Genomic DNA, 9,447 nt, shown 5'->3' with positions numbered 1-9,447 from the left:
TTTCCTACCTCCCTCCCTCCCCTCTTATAAGCTTTGTTAAACCTCTAAACCCCTTCCCGCTTCCCCCTTGTTCACCTTTTCTCTCTTTTCTGTTTCCCTGTATGTCCTCCTGTTCCCTTTTTCTCATAGTTCTCCTCTTATCCCTACAAACTCTTCATCCCAGCTTTCTTTTCTTCCCTCTTAACACCTTCCAAATGTTTCCCCTTTCTTCTCCTCTTGTCGTCCTTCTCTTTATCTCTCGTCCTTCCTTTCCCTATTTTCGTATCTCCTTTCCTGATAACCCTCCTCTCTCCCTATTTCTCCTCTCCTTTATCCCTCTCATCTGTGTCCGCCTCTCGCCTCGACTTAATTAAAAACTCTGCCCTCCCCCCCCTCCTCCCCCTCTTACCCCATCTCTGTCCTTGGTCATTTAAGCGGGTGAAAAAATTGGCTCGGAGAAGACAGAACTTGGATCTGAATTAAATGTACATTCAGATTCTCTTGCCCTAGTGAGTCGCCCCACAGAATCCCCAATTTCCTTATAAATATTCCAGTTTTTATCTGTTTAAATTTTCCTCGCAGCTTTACAAGTTGCTTAATTACTCTGGTTGTTCAGATTTTATTTCTTAATTCAATATTTATTCAATTCTTGCCATTGCTGGAATAGGGTATCTTCTTCAAGGGAAAATGCACATAGAATATGTAACAATCAGGTCCAATGACTCCAATATCTGCTCAATAAAATCTTCTGGCGTTTGCTGCAATAGAAAACTATACTTCTTCCAACGATGAAAGGGTTGATTGCCACAATACCATGACACTCACAGGGTCATAATGATTTACTTTCAGTTTAATACAGTCATCTGGTATCAGATGGATGAGAATAACTATGAATATCCCGACCCATTTTTGATTATATACCAGGGCGTCTTTGTCATAATAAAAACTTGAAGAGATGGGCCTAAGTAACGATTATAAAGGGATAAATAAATTGATAACTAACCCTTTCAATACGGTGACGTCTATGTGTAATGAATTATACTACTACCAAACGATTACCTGTACTGTAGGTTAGGAAAGCCCCCTTGGAGGGATTAAGTTAGGAAACTCTAGTGTATGCTGAAGAAAATTGTCGTAGGTAAGCCAGAGTATATAAAAAAGAATGTCATCGAATTTTTGGGGACGTATGATTGTAATCTATTACATGGAAATTATTTCAGGAAAGAAAGGATTAGAAGAGGGAGTCCCGCCAATAGTCACTGACAACACAGTTATATGTTTACCGTGACAAACAAGCTAAATCAATACATATAAGAAAAAAGATCTTATAGTGATATTGATGCTGGTATAAATAAGCGACTGATTGTCAATTTAAACTCTATCATGTATTACTAATGTTACAATGAATCATCTAACTACATCATTCCTAGCAAAGCTGGACTACATCATTAATAGTAGAGCTGGTACTCAACACTCAAGCTATTAATTCACTTTAACGCCACTTCGACATCAAAGGCTGACACACCCATTTCCCAGAAACGGCAAAAGCATCATGATACTCAGAACCACGTACAACTGAGGACATGAAAAGTACAAAGTAAATAAGACTAGAGACAAGGTGGAGGCCCGGCGTGGAGGGGTGGGGATGGGAGCTTCAGTAGACCTCATCATTTACGAGTATTTACAGGGTCTTTAGAGATACACATTAGCTTGAGAATACACACACACACACACACACACACACACACACACACACACACACACACACACACACACACACACACACACACACACATACACACACACACACACACACACACACACACAAACCTAATACAGGGCGTAAAGGCTAATGACAACCACTTGCCAATATCTTGTGGTGTGTGTGTTTTTTTGGGGAGGAAGAAGGCGCTGCACATAGTAGCAATATGTCAGAGAGAGAGAGAGAGAGAGAGAGAGAGAGAGAGAGAGAGAGAGAAATTATAGTTGAGCTTAAGAAAGGCGTCCTGAAAGAAATATTGAAGATGACTATGAAGTGCAAAGATTTTGTTAACATTACACGTTTAGTCCATTCCTGTAAAAGTATTGAACTGTATGAACTGTAGAAAATAGTGAATAATACATGTACCAGAAGTGCTCCCGTGTCCCGCACAGCATTTCCATATTCAAAACACTGGCTTGTTGCGTCTTCATCATTTTCATTCTAATGGCGTATTAGTTTATTCTTCCCACTCTCAGGCAATTTTACTCAGTTTCACTATAACGTCTAGTAATGTAAGAGATAATGAAGGCTCTTTCTAACTCCCCCACTTTGTTCGAAACTTTGCTCCTAATCCAAGTATAATCATCGTGAAGTATTAAGTAAAAAATATGCTACCTGACTAAATGGCTCAACATAAGACTGTCAGTTTGTCAAACGGTCACATTCGTCAACATATTTCAGATTTTTGTAACTATTTATATGCATATTAATGACTTAAAAATGCTTTACTTCATATTTTGTCTTCATCAATCAAAAGACAATAGCTTATGTGCAATGGAAATTTAATACTCTCAGATACTGGATCCGAGTTTGTTTTTCTCCATCAGTACTATGACGGACTTTCTTTTGGACTTTATTCTTGCCACACTGAGATTATTGAATCCAATATATACTGAAGAAAATTTCCCAGCAGGAGGGGTTAAATATAGCCTTTATCCTTTGTTTACTCCTTCGGTGTAAGAGGACTTCCCTAAGCTGAATAAAGTGAACGGCTGGTAGCATCTTTATTGCAGAATACACGTTATTATCGTGGAGAGGTGCAAGAGCCGACGTAAAGCTGCTCGGATACTCAATAAAACGACCTAGGGAATAAAAAAAACTCCTAACCTTTTGAACCAAATGAATTATATTGCCCTTTATTCTCACAATTACTGGAAAATTTTTGTCAGCTTATGGTGACTTATGAAACTGGAAGGGCCTCATTTAGTCTCGTCACTGCTGAACATCATTACGGAGGGCAGTAGTAATAAAATATAAATCATATTATCGGCCTGATATGTTACAAATGGAAATGAAATACAATTAACACAACACGGCTACACATATGCATCAGTAGTCAGTAACACAAAGTTGGAGACAATATCGGTTGGAAAAGTTTTGTAATACCGTACCATAAATATAACTCTTTAACAAGGTTCCCCAGAGAAAAGTTTAAAACTCCAGTATCAAAGCACAGTTCGATGTGACTGAAATTTTTAGGTCTGGCAAGTCACCACAGTGTACAGTATAAGGGTAAAAATATGTCAGGAGCAGGCAAGTAATAACTAACTACATTTAACATTCCAAGTCTGAACATTACCAATTTCAGTAATATCAAACTGCTTCAGTCATCTGAACTGCATTTATAGCATCTTTCACCTCCTGGAGGAATAAAGTATACTTGTCTTTAATGATAAATTCAGAATTGGTTGATGTGATTTCCTCCCATTTCACTATGGCTTACATTAACTCCTTCTTCCGTGTACTTCCTGTTTCCATTTTAGCAAGGTGGTCAGGTAATATGGATATTGTCATTCTGCTGATGATATTGGTCTTGGAGACAGAAGCGTAATATAATTCTGACAGTTCATGATCAATTAAATGACAACAAACAAGCCATCTCACATCATTGCAACCATTAACTGAGGTCCTGAAGTAGTGTAGTTGGCAAACCGTATGTAAACAAACATGACCCGACTGCTGTTGCTGTTCATGACACCACACTACGGTAGATTAAATACTCGTATAAAATCACGATACCTTACTGGGTTGTGGCCAGATAAGGTAAATGAATTGATTTCATGAGGTGCCTCATACATCAACATCTTCAGCACCTGGTTGTCAGTGGGGTGTCTGCAGGCAAATGCTAGGAATACCTTGGTCTGTCAAGGGAAGTAGATTTTGGGAAAACTTCTATCTATCTATCTATAGCCCGACGCCCTAATCCCGCAAATGGTGGCCGCTGACAAAACGCCTCCAAGTCGCTCTGTCACCCACCATTTGACTACCCTCCCCCCAACTCATTCCCCCCTCCCTCATATACCTCTGAAAATTTACGTATAATTAGGCCTTAAATCCTCCGATCCCGCATTTCAGGTTTTCTTTACCGTCCTTCAATGGAAATAGTTCTGTGTAAATAAAATGGTATTAACTGTAAGGTACAACAAATTGTACTGCTGGTTCTGATTAGTTGAGACTCTTTCTAACTTCGGGTTTTATTTCCAGTATGTGTATTCTCGAGACGTATCGCCTTTCCATGACCTGCAGGCACCAGCTATACCAGTCATGTAGCCTGCTTCTTCTATTTCACAGTCTTGCGAACGTGACAGTTAAAAAGGAAAATGCCAAGTAAAACTCAACACCAAAAGTTAAAAAAGAAAAGTATTATATGATTCGGGACGATTCAGCACGGAATGCAATTGATTTCGATACTGTAGCCTATATTTGCTGATCTAATATTACTGTATACCGATGAAGTAAAAAAAAAAGTTGTATAAATAACTAATTACCTGCATGTGTCGGTGTGTAACGAGCCGGAAATTATAGCGGGTAATATAGTGCATATTGGTATGGATCTGTGTCATGTAAATTCTGTAATTGCTTTGGTTGTTGTGCTACAGTGGTTGATATATCCACAAAAATTTATTCATGGTACAACATTCATTTACCATTCTTTATTATAGTGTGCTTGAACTTTATTTTTTTTTTCATTTTATTGTGATAAAGATCAGTTACTCAGATTTAGTCATTTCCAACAATGACCTAAAACTGACATTAAATATAACACTGAGTACAAAAGTAAGTTAATAAATATCTCCAGTGGCAATTTTTAAAACCATAAGTCAGTGTGGCTGATAAGATAATGAAACCAAATTTTGAACGGTAATGAATATAATATGCAATACTATTTGCCTACATCCAATATACTAATGCGTAATACAAGAAGTAACATGCAGTAGACCTACATGCATTGCATGACAGTGCACTTGCCATACGTCCATACAGTTACATTGCTTTTTTTTTTTTTTTTTCAGTTTCTTCTAGGTGTTACTCGTTGCCACAGACTCACAGCCATTTTGGGGGCTGACTGATCTTAATCCTCATATATATATATATATATATATATATATATATATATATATATATATATATATATATATATATATATATATATATATTGTATATATCTATCTATCTATATACCTAGGCTGCTTCCCCCAAAGAAAGGGAGGTAGCCGAGACAGGACGACACACTCCCCATTTACTCATCCATTCAAACACATTCATTCGCATCTTAGCCCCAAAGGAGAGAACGGACAGATCTTCACCGCACCACACCGCACAAGGGTCAACTGTGCAATGCAATCAGTGACATCCGCAGCCGGGCCCGACAGCAGAGCTGGTTTACCCCTGCCACATCATAACAGACCCATCCCATTACCCACACTGACCTGACTAGCTGATCAGACCAAATGCGGGAGAATATCCCCTCGGGGCTGCGTCATCACTTATTCATTCACAATTTCTCTCCATTTATTTCTGTCACGCACAGCCACTCTTCCTTGCTCAACAGACATCCCTCTCGCGTCCAGCGCTCTCTTCACACTGTCCATCCATCCTATTCGTGGTCTTCCTCTCAGCCTTACACCTCTCACATCAGATCTGGTTATCTTTTTCACCAATCGCTCATTATCCATTCTCTCCATATGCCAAAACCATCGCAACACCCTCTGCTCAACTCTACCAGTCATCTCCTGAACAACTCCAGTTCTCCTTCGCACTTCATCATTTCGCACTTGATCCATACGCGTCACTCCACACATACTCCTCAGACACTTCATCTCCGTTACATTCAAACTTTTCCTCTCTGCTACACCCATATTCCATGTTTCTGCCCCATATAACACAGTCAGTACCACAACACCCTCATACAGCCTTCTCTTTACATCCAATCTAAGCGAACGACATCTACACACATTTTTCATTCCTCCCAGCACCTTTCCTACTTCATTTATTCTAAACTTCACCTCTGCATCTATTCTTCCATCCACAGCAACATGTGACCCTAGATATTTAAAACACTCTACCTCCTCAAGCAACTCGCCATTCAAAACTATATTCATCCCCCTACCATCTACCAACCTCGTACACTTCATCACTTTACTCTTATTCTCATTTACTTTCAATTTCCTCCTTTCACACACCCTTCCCAACTCCTCTACCAACTGTCTCAATCTCTCCTCTGAATCAGCCACCAGTGCAGTATCATCTGCAAACAGCAGCTGCTTCAGATTCCACTCTCCACCATCAACATTCACCAGACTCAGACCTCCACCTAAAACTCTTGCATTTACCTCCCTTACAACACCATCCATGTAAATATTAAACAACCAAGGCGACATCACACGTCCCTGTCGCAGCCCCACTCTCACGGGAAACCAATCACTCACAGCATTTCCCACTCATACACACGCTCTACTATTTACATTAAAACTTTTCACTCCTTTTAGTAACCTACCATCAAGTCCATACAATCTTAAAACAGTCCACAAAGCCTCCCTATCAATTCTATCATACGCTTTCTCTAAATCCATGAATGCCCAAAACACATCCTTGCCTTTCGCTAAATAGTTTTCACACACTTGTCTCACAGCAAACACCTGATCCACGCATCCCCTTCCTCTCCTAAAGCCACACTGCTCATTACCAATCACTCCCTCTGTACCCTCTCTAAATCTCATAATTAACACTCTACCATAAACCTTACCTACAACACTCAACAGACTTATACCCCTAAAGCTAGTACATTCATACTTATCACCCTTGCCTTTATACAACGGGACCACACAAGCACTTGCCCAGTCAATTGGTACCATACCTTTCACAAAGCACACATTCAACAATCTTACTAACCAGTCAACAATAGTCACTCCACCACCCTTCAGGCATTCCACAGCACATCCAACCATACCTGCAGCTTTCCCTGTTTTCATCTCCTTTACTGCCTTCTCCACTTCCTCCTTCGTGATCAAAGAATCATTCAACTCTCCCAACACATTTGTTCCTTTGCACCCTTCCATCTGTACATATAATTCAGCTACCCTTTCCTCCTCTACATTTAACAATCTTTCAGGGCCACTCTGCCCATCTCTTCCTTATATATATATATATATATATATATATATATATATATATATATATATATATATATATATATATATATATATATATATATATATACATTTATTTGTAGGCCACCCCAAACGGGATTGATAAGTGTCTGGCAATATATATATATATATATATATATATATATATATATATATATATATATATATATATATATATATATATATTCTATCTATCTATATACCTAGGCTGCTTCCCCAAGGAAAGGGAGAGGAGGTGGCCGAGACAGGACGACATACTCCCCATTTACTCATCCATTCAAAGTGAGTCATTCGTATCTTAGCCCCAAAGGGAGAACGGACAGATCCTCATCGCACCACACCGCACAAAGGTCAACTGCCCATATATATATATATATATATATATATATATATATATATATATATATATATATATATATATATATATATATATATATATATATATATATATATATATATCCGGTACCCAGGAAACCATTTACTGCGCTGGGTGGTAACCATATAACCGGGGTTTTTGGCAGGGTTAAGTGTCCCCCAGATTCCCCTATCCAAAATCACTTAATCATGGCAGTTGTTTCAGAGAGCCTCGGAGGGCCCAATACCTGCTCAGGGCCCTAACCAAGCGGGCAGACTCGCATGGCCATGTGGAATGTGAGAGGTGTGAATGAGGAAAGCAAGACGGTGGAAGTGTTGAATGTGTTTAAGAGTGTGAGATATGCCGTGATGGCACTGTGTGAAACTAAGATGAAAGGGTGTGAAGTGGAGGAGTTGGAGGGTGTGAAATGTGTATGATCGGGCATGAATGGGAGAGGAAGATGCAACGAAGGAGTTGCTTTATTGATGAATAATGTGTGGCAGAGTAGAATGAGAGACTACAAATGTGTCAGGTCGAGGTGTATGTATGTTAGGATCAAGTCTGAGAAGGTTCACGGTGATTTTAGTGTATGCACCGTGTGAGGGCAGGAGTGAGAGAAAGAAAGACAGGCTTTGACATGAGCTGGATTAAGTACAGTAATGGGAGAAATGCCCAGGAGCTATAAAGCGATCATAATAGGCGATATGAATGGAAGAGTAGGCAATGGTCCTGAGGATAACATAATGGGTTGTAATGGAGTACCAAGAGAAAATGATATTGGGAAGCAACTAAAGGATATGTATCAGGAGAGGAGGTTGTGCACGGTAACTTGTATTTCAAACACAAAGAAGGTGGAAGGAGTATATCGAAGAGTTGATGAATATAGAAAAGTTATGAGAGAGGGTGGATGGAAGAGTTGGAGGTAGTGAGTCAGGAAGTGCAAGAGATCAGTAGAGAGGAAGTGGGGAATGCCAGTGAAGAGGATGAAGGATGGCAAGGCAGTGGGCCCAGAGGGTATGCTCCAGTGGAAGCATGGTGGAGCTTTAGGAGAGATGGCTGTGACATGGTGTACCAGATTGTTCAACAAAATCCTGGAGGGTGAGAGGATGCTTGAGGAGTGGAGAAGAAGTATTCTAGTTCCGATTTGCAAGAACAAGGGTGATGTGCACTGCTGTAGCAAATCACAGAGGTATAAAGCTGATCAGCCATGCAATGAAGATATGGGAAAGAGAGGTGGAAGCTAGGCTGTGAAGAGAAGTGAGGATCTGCGGGGAACAATTTTGGTCACAAGCACAGCTGAGAAGTACTATAGACGCCATAATTGCTTTGAGAATGGTGATGGAGAAGCAGAGAGAAGGCCTGAAGAAGTTGCATTGTGTGTTTATAGACTCTGAGAAGGCTTATGATAGGGTACCGAGAGAGGAACTGTGGTACTGTATGGAGAGCAAATCAGGAGGGTCGCCAGAGAAGTACATGAGGGTGGTGAAGGACATGTACGACGATAGTGTAATATGAAGTGCAGAGATGTGCAGTAGGAATGACTGAGGGTTTCAAGGTGGAGGTGGGATTGTATCAAGGATCAATTTTGAGCCTCTTCTTGTTTGCGATGGTGATGGACAGATTGACAGATGAGATTAGATAGGGGCCTCCGTGGACAGGATGATGTTTGCGGACGACATTGTGATATGTAGTGAGTGCTGGGAGGAAGCTGAGGTGAGCTTGAGAGATGGAGATATGCACTGGAGAGAAGGGGAATGCAAGTAAGCAGAAGCAAGACTCAGTACATGTGTGTAAATGAGAGAGATGACAGGGGAACCGTGAGGTTGCAAGGTGTAGAGGTGGCAAAGGTAGATGAATTCAAATACTTAGGGCCAACTGTATAAAGTAAAGGAGAGTGTGGTAGAGAGGTAAAAAAGAGAGTG

The sequence above is a fragment of the Coenobita brevimanus genome, chromosome 41 (genome assembly GCF_032717465.1).
Source record: "Coenobita brevimanus isolate Jiangsu-jjx chromosome 41, ASM3271746v2, whole genome shotgun sequence".
In the NCBI taxonomy this organism is placed as follows: domain Eukaryota; kingdom Metazoa; phylum Arthropoda; class Malacostraca; order Decapoda; family Coenobitidae; genus Coenobita; species Coenobita brevimanus.
This window is presented reverse-complemented; position numbering follows the sequence as displayed.